Here is a 15270-nt window from a genome sequence, read left to right on the forward strand (position 1 = left end):
GACGGTTGAGTCCAACCATACCTGCATACTTCTAAACTGTATCCCTGAGCACTTGCTTAACCTGTCTTACCTCCAGGGATGGTGATTTAACCACCTCCCTGGGCAGCCTAATAACCCTTTAGGTGAAGAATTTTTTCCTGATGTCTAATCTGAACCTCTCCTGGTGTAACTTGAGGCCATTTACTCTCATCTTATCGCCTGTCACTTGGCAGAAGAGACCAACAGCCACCTCACTACAACCTCCTTTCAGGCATTTGTAGACAGTGATAATGTTTCCCCTCAGCCTCCTTTTCTCCTAGTTAAACAACCCCAGTTCCCTCAGCTGCTCCTTGTAGACTTGTTCTCCAGACCCTTCATGGACTTCGCTGCCCTTCTCTGGACACGCTCCAGGACCTCAATGACCCTCTTGCAGTGAGGGGCCCAAAACTGAACAGAGGATTTGAGGTGTGGCCTCACCAATGCCAAGTAGAGGGGTACAATCCCTCATCCTGCTGGCCACACAGTTTCTGATACAAGACAAGATGCCATGGGCCTTGTTGGCAACTTGTATACACTGCTGACTCATATTCAGCTGGCTTGTTAGCTAACACCTCCAGGTCCTTCTCTGCCAAGCAGCTTTCTAGCCATTCCTCCCCAAGCCTGTAGCACTGCATGGGGTTGTTTTGTCCCTATTGCAGGACTCTGCATTTGGCCTTGTTAAACCTCATCCTGTTGGCCTCAGCCCATCGATCCAGCCTGTTCAGATCCCTCTGTAGAATCTCCCTACCCTTCAGCATATCGACACTTCCTCCCAGCTTAGTGTCATCTGCAAACTTACTAAGGGTACACTGAATCCCCTCATCCAGATCGTGGATAAAGATATTGGACAGAACTGGACCCAACGCTGAGCCCTGCGGAACACCACTTGTGACTGTCTCCGATTAGGTTTAAATCCATTTACCACCACGCTTTGGGCCTGGCCATCCAGTCAGGTTTTTTAACCAGCACAGGGTGTGCCTGTCCATGCCAACGGCAGCTGGTTTCTCAAGCAGCACACTGTGAAAAATGGTGTCAAAGACTTTACTAAAGTCCAAGTACACTATATGCACAGCCTTTCCCTCATCCATTAAGCGGGTAATCTTGTCATAGAAGGTGATCAGGTTCGTTTGGCAGAACCTGCCTTTCATGCTGACCGGGCTGGATCAGCTGTTTGTCTTATGTGTGCTTTTGTGATAGCACTCAAGATGACTTGATCCATGAACTCCCAAGGTTAGACTGACAGGTCTATAGTTCCCTGGATCTCTGACCTTCTTGTAAGTGGGTGTAACATTTGCCAGCCTCCAGTCAAGTGGAACTTCCCCAATCGGCCAGGACTGCTGGTAGATGATGGAGAGGGGTTTGGTGAGCATCTCTGCCAGCTCCATTAATATACTTTGGTGGATCCCACGCAGCCCCATAGACCTGTGAATGTCGACTTGGCTGAGCAGGTCTCTTGGATCATTGAAGCTTTGTTCTGCTCCCCCTCTCTGTCTTCTGCCTCGGGAGGCTGAGTGCCCAGAGAACATCTTAACTTACAAATAAAGACTGAGGCAAAGAGGGCATTAGGTACTTCAGCTTTATCCTCATCCTTTTTCACTAATGTTCCCCCTGTGTCCAGTAAAGGATGGAGATGCTTCTTGGCCCTCCTTTTGTTCATAATATATTTGTAGAAACATTTTTTATTCTCTTTCATGGGATTGGCCAATTTAAGTTCTAACTGGGCTTTCGTACTTTGGATTTTCTCTCTGCAAGATCTCACTTTATTCTCATAGTCCTCCTGAGATGCCTGCCCCTTCTTCTAAGGCATATATGCCTTCCTCTTTTTTCTGAGGTCCACCCAAAGCTCTCTGCTCAGCCAAGCTTCTTTTCTTCCCCACCGGCTCATTTTTTAGCACATGGGAATGGCCTGCTCTTGCACCACCAGGATTTCTTTCTTGAAGAGTGTCCAGCCCTCTTGGGTTCTTTTGCCCTTTAGGACTCCCTCCAGAGGGACTTTATCAACCAGACTTCTAGAGTCCGAAGTCTGCCCTCCAGAAGTCCAAGTCTACTGATCCCCCTGCTTACTTCTCCAAGAACTGGGTATTCTGTCATCTCATGATCATAGTGCCCCAGACATCCTTCAGCTGTCACATCTCCCACAAGGCCTTCTCTGTTCGCAAACAACAAGTTCAGCAAGGCACCTTCCCTAATTGGCTCACTCACCAGTTGTGTCAGGAAGTTGTCTTCCACACACTCCAGGAACCTCCTAGACTGTTTCCTCTCTGCTGTATTACACTTCCAGCAGACATGTGGTAAGTTGGAAGTCTCACACAAGAAAAAGGACTAGCTATTGTGAGACTTCTTCCAGTTGTTTGTAGAATATCTAATCATTCTCTTCCTGTCTGGATAGTCAAGTACATTGCTGGCAAAGAGGCTTGTCCTATTAGAAAGACAGAAAAAGAGCTCATGTTATGTTCACACTGAATGTTTTGAGATTATTTTTAAGCCTAAAGCAAACCCTCTGTAGTTTATAGCTGTGAGATGCTCTTAAAACAGAGGTTAGTATGGGGAGAAGAGGCAGCAATGCAAACAAAGTATTATCTTTTATGAGCACTTCACTGCTCTTACTCTTTGAAGATATTTCAATGTGGGAGCTGAAATCCCCATAGTTTCAAAGGTTTACAGTCAAGTGCAGGAATAACATGGGATTTACAACCTTTCTTTGATTTTTTTTGGTCCATGCAGTTCAAACATCGAATGAAAAACATGTTGGTGCATACCCAGGTGAAATGGAATTGTGCTGCCATTTATGCAACGGAGTTGCATAAAAGTTGTTTTTTCTGCAGTTGCAATGGAGTTGCATAAATGTTGTTTTTCTGCAGTTGCTTTTCTGCAGTGCAGAACTTTCCATTTACAACAAAAATCACAGGCATATAGTCAGAAGTTCGATGACTTATAGTGGTGTCACAGGTTAGCAATCAGTAAGAAATCTGTACCTACGCAGGACTGGCGCTTCAAATTTTTATTTGTCTTTCAAGAATGATGAGACTTCTGTCATACGCAGCCCTGAGACAGACAATGGAGGGTAAACTGGATGGATCTGGAAAAGAGCCCTTATCAAAGGCTAACTAGTGATATGACCATCACACAGTACTGTGCAGAGATATGCACACTAGCTGTGTTTGCTCCCAGGTCAAGTAATATGGTACCGACAGGGCTGTCTTCTTCCTCACTTCTTTCTCCATGGCTTCTTCTGACAAGTTGATTGTGAAGTAGTTCAAGCCTTGTTTCAGGCAGCCAACAAACTGCATTGCCAACAGAAGATTGTGAATTATCTGCAGTGTGAGTGGGTGGATCCTAACTGAAAAAAACCCAAACCTGCACACCCTTCCTATATTTTCTAAAAGTCTTGAAATTACTTTGTTTTCCAATTTCCAAAGGAGATGGAGCAGTAAAAAAGTTTCCAGAAATAACAAGAATAAGATTTCAGCTCTCAGACTTGTTTGAGTCCTACCTGTCTGAAGTTCCCTAATCTAAGCCTGCAACAGAGTTCAGAGGAAAGCAAAAGCTGTTTTAGAGTTTAAGTCATGTGATTAATTCAAAGCTTTGGGAAGGTTACAGAAAGGTCCCTTGCGGGCAATCCAAAGATCAATGCCGCTGTTCTTCTATGTAACTAATCTAAAATAAGGTTTCTATTAACTCTTCTTTATTTGATGCACTGTGGAACAAACCAAGTGAGAATGTTTAGGCTGGCCAAAAAAGCAAGAAAAAATCCCACAAGACACCAGCTAAACAGCACACATCAAGAGCTGAGTAACAAAGAAAATAAAACTCTTGATACACAAAGTCTCGGTTTTGAGGCTAAGCAGGAGATGGACAAGTGTAAAGCTCTACATGAGTACCAAGGCTCTTCTCCCAGTAGAGATGTTGGGAAATAACCACCTTGTGCCATGTTGTAGAAGTAAAATGCACTACTAAAATGTTCTTGTTAATCATAGATGTATTACATGATAATACAGACTCTGGCTAGACTACAGCCCCCTTGCTTTCTGGATCACTGAGAACTGTCACCAAACAAACACATAAGCAAGGGAATCTGTGACCAAAACTGATATTGAAGCTTCTCAGCAACACTCTGAAACCTCTGTTCAAGGTTTTATCCATCTTTCATGTTCTGAAGATACTCGCCAGACTGATGTCCTAGCTGTTACTGTAGGTACAGACCTCACGGCTCAGCACTCTTAAGGCCACTGATGGGTTTTCAGACACTCCTCAAATGTCTTTGCAGCATGCCTTTATGTAGCCAGGATTAGAATTCAAATTCTAAAAGTCACTCACTTGCATTTTATGTAATGCAAGGAAACATAAGAAATCCAGCACGTGGGTGGGCAGGACATTCTCACCGGACTTCTAAGGAGGTCTCTCTTCAGGTCTTCTCAATCTAGACCTATACCCTCTCTTAGATTGGTGTGAGTCTGTGCATGTATCTGTGTGAAGTCTCAAGACCACTTATGAGGATAATATTTTCTTATCTCTCAGGCATATCACAAATTTTGATCTGTTCATTGTATAATTTCTATTTATTTTACTGAACGTCATGGGTAGAAGGGAATTGCAAAGGAAAAATTTCTACCAAGCCACATAATAAAATATTTACAATAACAATCTCATACATAGGTCAAATCTAAATATAAATGGCAACCCGTCCAATGTCACCGCAATAGCTTTGGGGTTTTTGATAATGGGATGCCCTACATGGCACTGGGATTACCGGCTTCAGATGGAAGCTACCTTTCTCAGAGGGGGAGGAGAGTCTTCACCCAGGAACTTGCAGGGCTTGTAGACAGGGCTTTAAACTAGATATGAAGGTGGAGAGGGATAACAAGCCTGTAACAAGCAGTGGAAGGACGGATGTCAGGGGTCACGTGTTAGGGAGGATACTTCTCTAAAACACTTTATAGGTAATAAAAGGTCCACTGGGAAGAAAATGCAACTGGCAGCCCAGCTGAAGTACCTTTACGCTAACACACGAAGCTTGGATAACGAGCAGGAGGAGCTGGAAGCTACTGTGCTACTAGAAAGCTATGATCTAGTTGCCATCACAGAAACATGGTGAGATGAATCCCATGACTAGAATGTGGCTATCGATGGCTACAGGCTGTTCAGAAGGGATAGACCGGGAAGAAGCGGTGGAGGTGTTGCCCTCTATCTCAGGAAAGGGATAGAATGTGAAGAGCTGTCGTTGAACAGTAGCCACGAACAGGCTGAAAGCTTGTGGGCCAAAATTAAAGACAGAAGAACCAATGGGGACCTTGTGGTTGGTGTATACTACAGGCCACCTGATCAAGGAGAGACAACTGCTGAAGTCTTCCTCCAGCTACAGGAGGCTTCACGCTTGCAAGCTCTTGTCCTACTCAGGGACTTCAACCACTCTGACTATGCTGGAAAAGTAGCACACCAAACTGTAGGCAATCCTGGAGTGAGACCGTAGGACACCAAACTGTAGGAGACTCCTGGATTGAATTGAGGATGATTTCTTCATCCAGCTGATAGAGACCCCCACCCGAGAAGATGCATTACTGGACCTTATGATCACCAATACAAGCGAACTCACCAGTAACATTAGGTTTGGAGGCAGCCTGGGCTGGAGTGATCATGCACTGGTGGAGTTCAAGGTCCAGAAGGATATGGGACAGGTAAAGAGTATAGTCAGGACACTGACTATATATCAGGAAAGCAGACTTCCAGCTCTTCAAGGAATTACTCGGTAGGACCCCTTGGGACATGGTCGTCTGAGACAAGAGAGTGGAACAGAGCTGCAAAATACTTAAGGATGCTTTCCATGAAGCACAAGAGCACTCAGTCCCCGTATGTAGAAAGTCAGGCAGGAAAGGGAAGAGACAGGCGTGGCTGAGTCAAGACCTGCTGGACAAACTAAAAAAGAAGGAGGAACTGCACAGGCATTGCAAGTAGGGACAGGGAACCTGGGACGTGTATAGAGATGCTGCCTGGTTGTGTAGGGATGAAGTCAGGAAGGCCACAGCACACCTAGAGCTTGGCAATGGAAGTAAAGACCAACAAGAAGGGCTTTTACAGGTACATCAATCAAAAGAAGAAGATCAAAGAGAATGTGCCCCCACTGATGGTTGGAAATGGGGAACATGTATCAAAAGACGAAGAAAAGGCTGAGGTACTTAACAATGTTTTTGCCTCAGTTTTCACCGATAACCACTCTCCTCACCCGTTCTGGGTCATGGGACAGCAAGATGGTGACCAAGAGGGTAAACTCCCTCCCACAGTAGAGGACAATAAGTTTCATGACCACCTGAGGAACCTGAACATATATAAGTCTATGGGACCTGATGAGATGCATCCCAGAGTCCTGAGGGAATTGGCAGGTAGGGTTGCCAAGCCACTCTCCATGATATTTGAAAAGTCATGGCAGTCAGGAGAAGTCCCTGGTGACTGGATGAAGGGTAATGTTGTGCCTGTTTTTAAAAAGGGTAAAAAAGATAGCCCTGAGAACTACCAACGAGGAGAGGAGAGGCGAGGCGAGGCGAGGAGAGGCGAGGAGAGGAGAGGAGAGGAGAGGAGAGGAGAGGAGAGGAGAGGAGAGGAGAGGAGAGGAGAGGAGAGGAGAGGAGAGGAGAGGAGAGGAAAATGTGTGTTTCCCCTTGCTTAAAATTTATTCAATTATCATAATCAGTGAAAACATAGTTGAGAGGATGTGGGTAGAAGAGGACTCTTCTGGTTAAACTTTTTTCTCCTTCCTTATCCCAGCCTTAAATATAAAATGCAACACATGTAATAGATACACAAATGAGCAAAACCCATAGCGCATATCAAATCTTCAATTCAATAATTTCTATTTGAATGTTTTAGCAAAAACCAATGTGATTACAAACATTTTGCAGACTAATTTTCAGATTCATGAGTTATTGCTTGGTTTGCCTACATGTTCTCTGAGCATTGTGCCAAAATCACATTTCCTTTCTTGCACTGAAACGTAACGCTGACACATGTCAAACTACTTCTTTTGTATGGGCTTAAGCATACTTCCTGCATTTTTTAGATTCAAACATATTAGACACACATCTTTGGGTTTTAATTATAAAATTAATGTAGACAGCAACCAGAAATGAAGCTGACAAATCTAATTTTCCAAGTAACTCAATATCATCTCAGGATCTCTGAGGAGGAAAAGAAAAAATTATGTCCAAGGGGTTACTAGAATGTTTCTAAAGGAATAACTTAAAAAAACAAACCAAAAAAAAAACCCTGATCATATTAATAGAGGGGCATTTCCCTAGTGTCAAATTCAGTATTTATCCTCAGGCAGGTGAATGTGGTGGTATTTTAAACGTGAAATGACTTTTCATATTGCTTCCAATCCCAGACACTTAAGGGAAAAAGCTATACAGATATACAACATAACTGCATCTTAAAAGAAAAAATAGTTTCTAAAATAAATAGCAGTTTAATGATCCTATACAGTACTGTACTACCTCAAATCACACAAACTCCTTCCCAGTTCCTTTAGATTTAATCTAAAACATTTTTAGAAGTGTTTGACCAAGTATTGACAGAAAAGGAATATTGCTGTAAAGTAAGCAGAAAAAGCTGTCAAGTGACAAGTCACAGCCAGGCTGAGAACTGCACAGATGTGGAAGGGGTATAGGTGGCTTTCATATTCCATGACAAAATGACACAGATATACAGATGATCCCAGGCATATAAAACAATAAATAAGTTTACACATGAAAATACAATGCCAGCCAGCAGATGGTTTTTTTCTGCTGGGAGGACATCGGGAAATACTGAAAGTGGAAAAGACTGCAGAAATGGTTGATCTCTGTAAATCTGCTTTAATGACTGGTCATGGAACTGCTGTCAAAATTCATGCTCCAAGTTGGCCTTACATTTTGCTAGAGTGCTGCTCTTCTTGGCCAAAGCAGAGACCTCAAGCACAGTCTCCTTGCCTTCAGTAGTATGGTGACCACTTACAACAGTGATATTGTTGTATACATTGAAGAGAAGCTTGCTGCTGATGTGCTGCTGGAAGGAGTGGGTGGTGATCACATCTTCATTAAGCAGCCTGAGGATTAACAGATTAGTAGACATGGTCTGGAATTGAGTCTTATCACTCATATATCTGCTGCAGAGAGGCTTAAATCACCTTCAGCAGCTTCTACTACACTCTGTAGTCATGGACAAAGTTTGTTATGCTTTTCATATCAGCACATGTGCACTGGCAGTGACATCTCTGTGATGATAAGGAAGTCTTCCACCCAACATCAGTGGTGTCATCCTAGGTAATGGTAGTTGAATCAATGAATGTGATCTTAATGGGAAGTCTAGATGTTACTAGACATGGTAGATCAATGTTAAAAACTCTTGCAGAGCAAGTTGCACTAACTCACATGTCAAATTACTGCCTCCTAAGTAGGCTGATCACAACCTGACCATTATCAATACACATTTGAACTAGTTCCCACCTGCAAGATAGACTGAATGTTTCCTTTTTCAGAATATCAGTAACAATCAATTGTAAAAGAGTTCTGTAAGAATTCTATATATCTGCATACGACAGTACAACCTTAATCTCTAGAGAAGCTGGTATCTTTCTCCACTGTCCTCAATAGAGAAGCAAATATCTCAGTTAAGCAAGGAAAATTGAAAGAATGGGCTGAGAGAACTGTGGGAGAAACTCATGGGCCAGGGCTACAGAATACACAGAAAAGTTTTCATGACACAATGCTCTCTGAAGGCCTCAGCTCTCTTCTGAAGGACTGAGCTGGAGCTAGTCTTTGGACTGCCAGCAGCACAGCTGGGCAACATACAATGAACAGCTTGTCCTGCCTAACTAAAATGGAAAATAAGCACAGAGTGGCTAAGCAGCTTTGAGACAAAGACTGGAGTCTTTCAGGTCTGCATCTTCCCTCCCCCTCGGACAGGGATCTCAGGACCTGAACTTTAATGCCCAGTGCTTCCTTGCACAGGACCAGTCAGGCTATGGAGAATGCACGTCCAGTTTCTCTTGCACTGCAGTGTCTTTCAGGTGATCTCCAAACCCATCTGTGTCTACAAGGAGCTGGTTGCAGAGACACCAGCAGAAGCCTTTGCTTACCTGGCTTGGAGAGGTGTAGGCTCTGAGAAGGATTAGGCCCTAGTTTACACTCTCAAAGGTACAGTTTGGTGTGTGTACATTTCCATTACAGGCAGTGGAAAAGCAGGTCACTAACCCAGGCTGGGACAGTCTGCAGGGCTATTCGGCTTCCCAGATGTAGATGCTTACTTTAGGGAGAGGTATGTACTCCTGCATCCAGCCAGCTGAGTAGCTCCCTAGACTCCACCCACCAGGACTATGATAGCAGCTTAGTCATACTCACTGCAGACACCTCTGAGTCCCTTTGTGTGAGATTTGGCTCGGGCTAATGTGGGTCATATCTGCCTGCCAGAGCAAAGGTGGGAATTGAGATCCAGAATTCTCACTTAATTCTCCAGTCTATAAAAATACTAATTTAATCCATAGCCAAGAAGTACTTTGAGGTTCTTGGAGTTTATGGCCTATGAACCTTGATGACTTTTCAAAGATGACTTGATCTTATACAGTATTACTCTGAGTTGTGCATGAATGTGCTTGGGGTCTAACATGCAAAACTTTTCAGAATCTTGTAATAGCTTTCGTTTTGAAGTGGAATTCATGCAAGTGTGTGTTAATGGTTTGGTATCTTAAAGAAGTTATTCTGAGTGCTATCTTTAACTTCATTACTTCATTAAATTATTCCAAAGAGCTGCTGGCAGCTTGTGGCCTAATGATTTGAACCAATTTAAGAATTCATATGTAGAGTTTTTGACAGTACACAATCAGGAGGACATTTCAACAATGGGAACCAGTTAAGCAGCTTTGTGGAGAACGAGAGGTGTTTACCTCAGCTACATAATGTTGATCCTTTTCCTATATTTTTTTTCTGCATAGAGTGAATTGGCAATCAAAGCTGGAAGAGGTGAAATTCCTTCACAAATATCTAAAGTATCTGGTAAAACAAAATCCATACAGCCTTTATTTTGTACATAATTATTGACGCATGCATATAGTGAAGCTGCAAATCTTAGAAATCAAGTTCCATTTGAATAGTCAATCCCAGATTGTTTCCATACATTCAGAAGACCATGATAGAAAACAGCATCTTGAGAGAAACATGCATCTCCTGTAATTTGGCTGTGCCCTGTAAGGTCAGCATGCAGCCAGTCCAAATCTCAGAATTGTATTCCATTTCCCTTATAGATGTAATGCAAAAGGACAAAATCAGGAAATGATGGGCTTTCTTATTCCTTTATGTGATCCTAACACTGGCTCTAGGGAACTACTATTGCTAGGGGTTTCTAACTGGGAAAGCTTTGGGAAATACAGCTGTACTGGTTTGGGCTAGGTTACAATTAATTTTTCTTTATAATAGCTAGTATGGAGCTATGTTTCGGATTTGTGCTGAAATAGTTTTTGATAATACAAGTATGTTTTAGTTATTGCTGAGCAGTGCTTTTAAAGTCAAAGCCTTTTCATCTTCTCACACTGCCCCACGAGTGAGTAGTAGGGCTGAGGGTGCACAACAAGCTGGAAGGAGACACAGCTGGGACAGCTGACCCCAGATGACCAAAGGGATGTTCCATACCATATGACATCATGTTCAGCAGTAAACTAGAGGAAAGCTGACCAGGAAGCCACTGCTTGGGAACTGGCTGGGCTTCTGTCAGTGGATTGTGAGCAATTGTTTTTCATTTGCATCATTACAATTAATTATTATTACTCTTAATATTATAATTACCATATTCTATTTCAATTATTAAACTGTTCTTATCTCAACCCATTATTTTTCTCAGTTTTACTCTTCCAATTCTCTCCCCCATTCCACCTAGGGTTGGGGTGAGTGAATGAGTGTCTGTGCAGTGTTAGCAGGGATTAAACTGTACCTATAGCTGTTCTACACAAACTGCCTTAATAAATGTTGCTCATCCTTAGCCAATGCTGCACTGAGTCACTGCAAGGGAAAAGGAAATACAGACAACTTAATGTACGGTTGAATTCATTAGTTAATGCAGTCTGAGTAAAGTCTTTCAACTACTGACCAATCAATGACTTATTGCAACCAACGACTGCTTAGAATGTATTCATTTCACTCTACAATGCTTTCAGAAATGAGGGTAAAGGAAACATCTTTAAAGGTAAAATCCTTGCCTTGTGATGTGTTTTATTAATTAGAAGAAACCTTGGTTTTGTAAACATGATTTTGAGGGGTAAAGGAAAATGTAGATGGAAATTCTGATACTTACATGAACACTTCATTTTCCTGCCATAGATTTGCTCACCTCCTGAGGTTCTGCTAAGCACTTTAAAGCTATTGTGGGATAGGGGTCAATTGGTACTGCCACTATAAAAGCTTCCCCTCAGTCCTCCATGGCATGAATCAGAACTATAAATTGCTGTGCCTAAGTGGGAGAAGTAAGAAATAGACTGTTCCCACTGGAAAGATAAGTGATTGGAAATGGGCCCAAAAATTTGTGTTTAGGAGTCTCAAAGCTGGAATACTGCTAGTGGATTACCAGGGAAACGAGCAATGAGTAGAAACCAGGGCCTAAACATCTCACACTGTTTGCCTGGTATATATTTTGGAGATGCAGACTGCATAGAGACCTTGGATTTACCTCACTGCACATCTGAAAAAAGAAGTATTTTCTACAAAATTGCTGCAGAACATAATTTTTCACTGGTTCAGCCTTTGATTTCTTAAAAGTAGTGTTCCTGTGTACATCCAAGGACTCGAAGTTATAAAACGCGAACAGTATCTTCTTTTTGCTTACCTGAATGCACCGGTATGGTGAAAGAGGAAGGAAGTAAAAATCTATGTCAATTTACCTCCTACTCCTTATTATCAGAGACACAGGACTCCCTACATGTCTTCCTCTGCCCAGTGATGGAGGTGGAAAGCCCACCCATGCTATATTTCCTCTATTTTCTGTGTGGCTACTAAATCTTCTTTTGTACCTTCAGGTGGCCTTCAATCCAAACTTCAACGTTTTTTTCCCCTAACCTTACAAGATCTGGAGATACGTTGCAGAGAAGAGTCTTAAAAAAACCCAAGGACCCTAAGATGACCAAGACCAAAGTATATGTATACATGTGTACATGTGTACATATGCACATACACAGCTTTTCTGCAAGGTCTACTATGAATGCAGAATTTGCCCTAATTCTGAGAAACTCACTTCTAACCCTCCTCCACACTCACACATACTCTAATGCACTCCCTCTTGTACGAATTCACTCTCTCCCACGCTGACATATATATTCGTTCTCTCCTTCACCACTCTCTTTGCCTCTGAGCTAAATTACTCTACTGTGGAAATTGCCATCAGCAATTTTTACCCTTTGCTGCTCTTTCAAGGAGTTTATGCAGTGATGCAGTCATGATGTTCAATTAGCTATTTGATATCCTTTGAAATATTTTCCAACTATTTGCACCCATGTGTTACATGGACAACAATGTTTTTCATGCTATGAACTTGGGATATGGACTGAACTGGATGAGGTTGAACCTTTCTGTTGAATTCTTAGGCTCAAATGAATGTTTTTGGGGGGAGACGTAGCTCCCATTATAAGGTCTCTGCCCAGTTACCAAGCTCCCACGTGTTAACTCGTGTAGTGCATGTTTGCATTTTATGGAGAGAATTTTATTTCAGAGACTGAAGCAGTGTCCTGGAAATTGGAGGCAGTCTCAGATCAGTGCTATCACTAGAGGTATAGCTGTCTTTCTGAGTTTTTTGCTAAAGAGTGTAGTACCATCCAGCTGCTTGTTCCCATCCTCACAACTGGTGGTGAACTGTTTGATGAATGCGGTGAATGCTTTCAGGCTGTTTCAGTCAGCCAAGTTGTCTTAGATCCATACATACCACATGATGACACTTCATTATTCCCAGGTCAGATACACGAGATGCTGTGACCCATTTTCCTTAAATGCAAGCTTGAAAGGAAGTGACAAGGTCCTGCCTGAATTCATGGCTTGAGCTCTTGACCCCTTATGACTTTCCCAGGTGGCCATAAAAAAAGTCCTCTATTTTGCCTGTAATTCAGTTTCTCAGTTATAACGAAGCAGCTTTTTCTACCACATGAGGAAATTTTGAGGATCAACACATTAAAGACTGTGGGCACTATCATGCTGGAGTAACAGAGGACACCAGTGCCCAGACGTTGGGTTTTTTTTTCATAGAATAAAAAAGCAGCTAAAATAGGTTAAAATGCTTACATTTGGGTTGCACGGGAGTGTGTTATAGGGCTTGCTTATTACTTGTCTGTGGAACTCTGGAATGCTGGAGAAACAGTCGGTGTTAGTATTACACTACGATCTATGCAGATTGATGAGATAAACAAGCCCTGACAGGTCTGTTTTATTCTTTTTCCCCCTTCACTTTAAAGCCAGTTCTTTATATTTATTCTTTGTAAATCACAAAATATAAGCAAATGCATCTATATGAGCAGGCTTAAGGGAGAAAAAGTGCTGTTGTTAGACAAAGTAGATGAATCTTTATTTCATATTAAAATGTTGGGTCCTTCATGTGATTATTCCCATGCAATAATCTTGGTGGTTATATCTAAGAAGCTGGCCCGAAGGTGAAGGAAGACTAGTAGGGATAAATAATTTCTCACCTAAAGGCATGTCAAAGAAGTCGGAATTTAGGAAAACTATAGATTTTTGAAAATGTAGAATAATGTCTAGTGATCTAAAAAAGTTTCCACTGACCATACTTGTTCCTCCCTGCCTCCCATGAAATTCTTGTGCTGCCAAGAACAGCTTTCTGTTCATGAGAAGTCATGATTTTATGAGAAGTGAAGGGAACTTTTACTCAGCTGTTCTGATCTTTTAAGTAAATATTTATTTATTTTCTGTATGAAGTTATAAATTTTCTTGGGAATGCAGATAATGTAGCAGGAGGAAAAGTAATTACTGCAATTTTGCCTGTGCTTTTGGAAAATAATCCATCTGATAAACACCCCATTTACATTTTGTGAACTGCACAGCTCAGCATATGAGCATTCTGAGTAGATGCATGCAGTCCCTATTTATCACATACTATCATTCTCATGCTAACAGAAGTACTTGTCCTGGCCTTGTTGCTTTTCAAAGACCATATGATTAAGATGTCATTGACATTAAGCGTGCCTTGCATTCATTTCTTGGGGAACTACATGACCGCTGCTCAGAGGTGCTCCCTGAGGGTTAGCAATGCTTCTAAACAGGAAAGAAGAACCTCAGCCCATAAGGGCAGTCAGACACTGAGAAGCTTCTCTTTCATTTCAGCACGGCTTGTGAAGACCCAAAGCATGTCCAAACCCCTCCCCACTCTGAGAAAGGGATAGTACAAGCTCCAAACAGTTCTTTTCCACTGTCTTCCTAGAGGTTTATTTTCTAGCACAGGGAAATACCTGTCCCTCTGATTTTCTTGGGATAGACAGGCAGACCATGTAAGAAAACCTCATTAATTCCCTGTGCAACAGATGACATAAAATAAGATATTCTTTAGGAAGCAAAGTGACAGACTGTGAGGGAGAGGGGAATGAGAACTGACCTAGCAACCATGCCTGCCAAGTAGCCTGAGGACAGTCAGTCCCCATCAATGTGAATGAGGACTGAAGGCACTCAGCACCTTGCCTGATTAAGTTCAAAATGAGAGCAGCATTTCTCATCAAAATAGCACTGCCTTCCTTCTTCCCAAAAGGCATGCGAATTTGTAAGAATTTGGTATCCTTGGCAGTTATTTCAATCTGCGCTCTTTTGACCTCCCTTCCCATTATTTGATGGGAGAGTGAAACACACACACAGAGCAGCTAAGAACTTCAGGACACTTCAAAGGCAGCCCACAGCCACTTCTGGATTGAGAGTAGCCCTGAAGAGAGGGCCTGAGGGTGCCAGGGGTTGAGAAGCTCCACATGAGCCGTCAATGTGTGCTTGCAGCCCAGAAAGCTATCCGCATCCTAGACTGCATCAAAAGAAGTGTGAGCAGCAGACTGAGGGAGGTGATTCTCCCCATCTACTCTGCTCTCATGAGACCTCACCTCGGGTACTGTGTTCAGTTCCTGTCCTCAGCCCAGGAAGGACGTGGATCTGTTAGAGCCAACCTAGAGGAGGGCCACAAAGATGAACAGAGGGTTGGAGAAACTCCCATATGAGTAAAGGCTGAGACAGTTTGGCTTGTTTAGCCTAGAGAAGAGAAGACTTG

The sequence above is a fragment of the Cuculus canorus genome, chromosome 1 (genome assembly GCF_017976375.1).
Source record: "Cuculus canorus isolate bCucCan1 chromosome 1, bCucCan1.pri, whole genome shotgun sequence".
Lineage (NCBI taxonomy): Eukaryota > Metazoa > Chordata > Aves > Cuculiformes > Cuculidae > Cuculus > Cuculus canorus.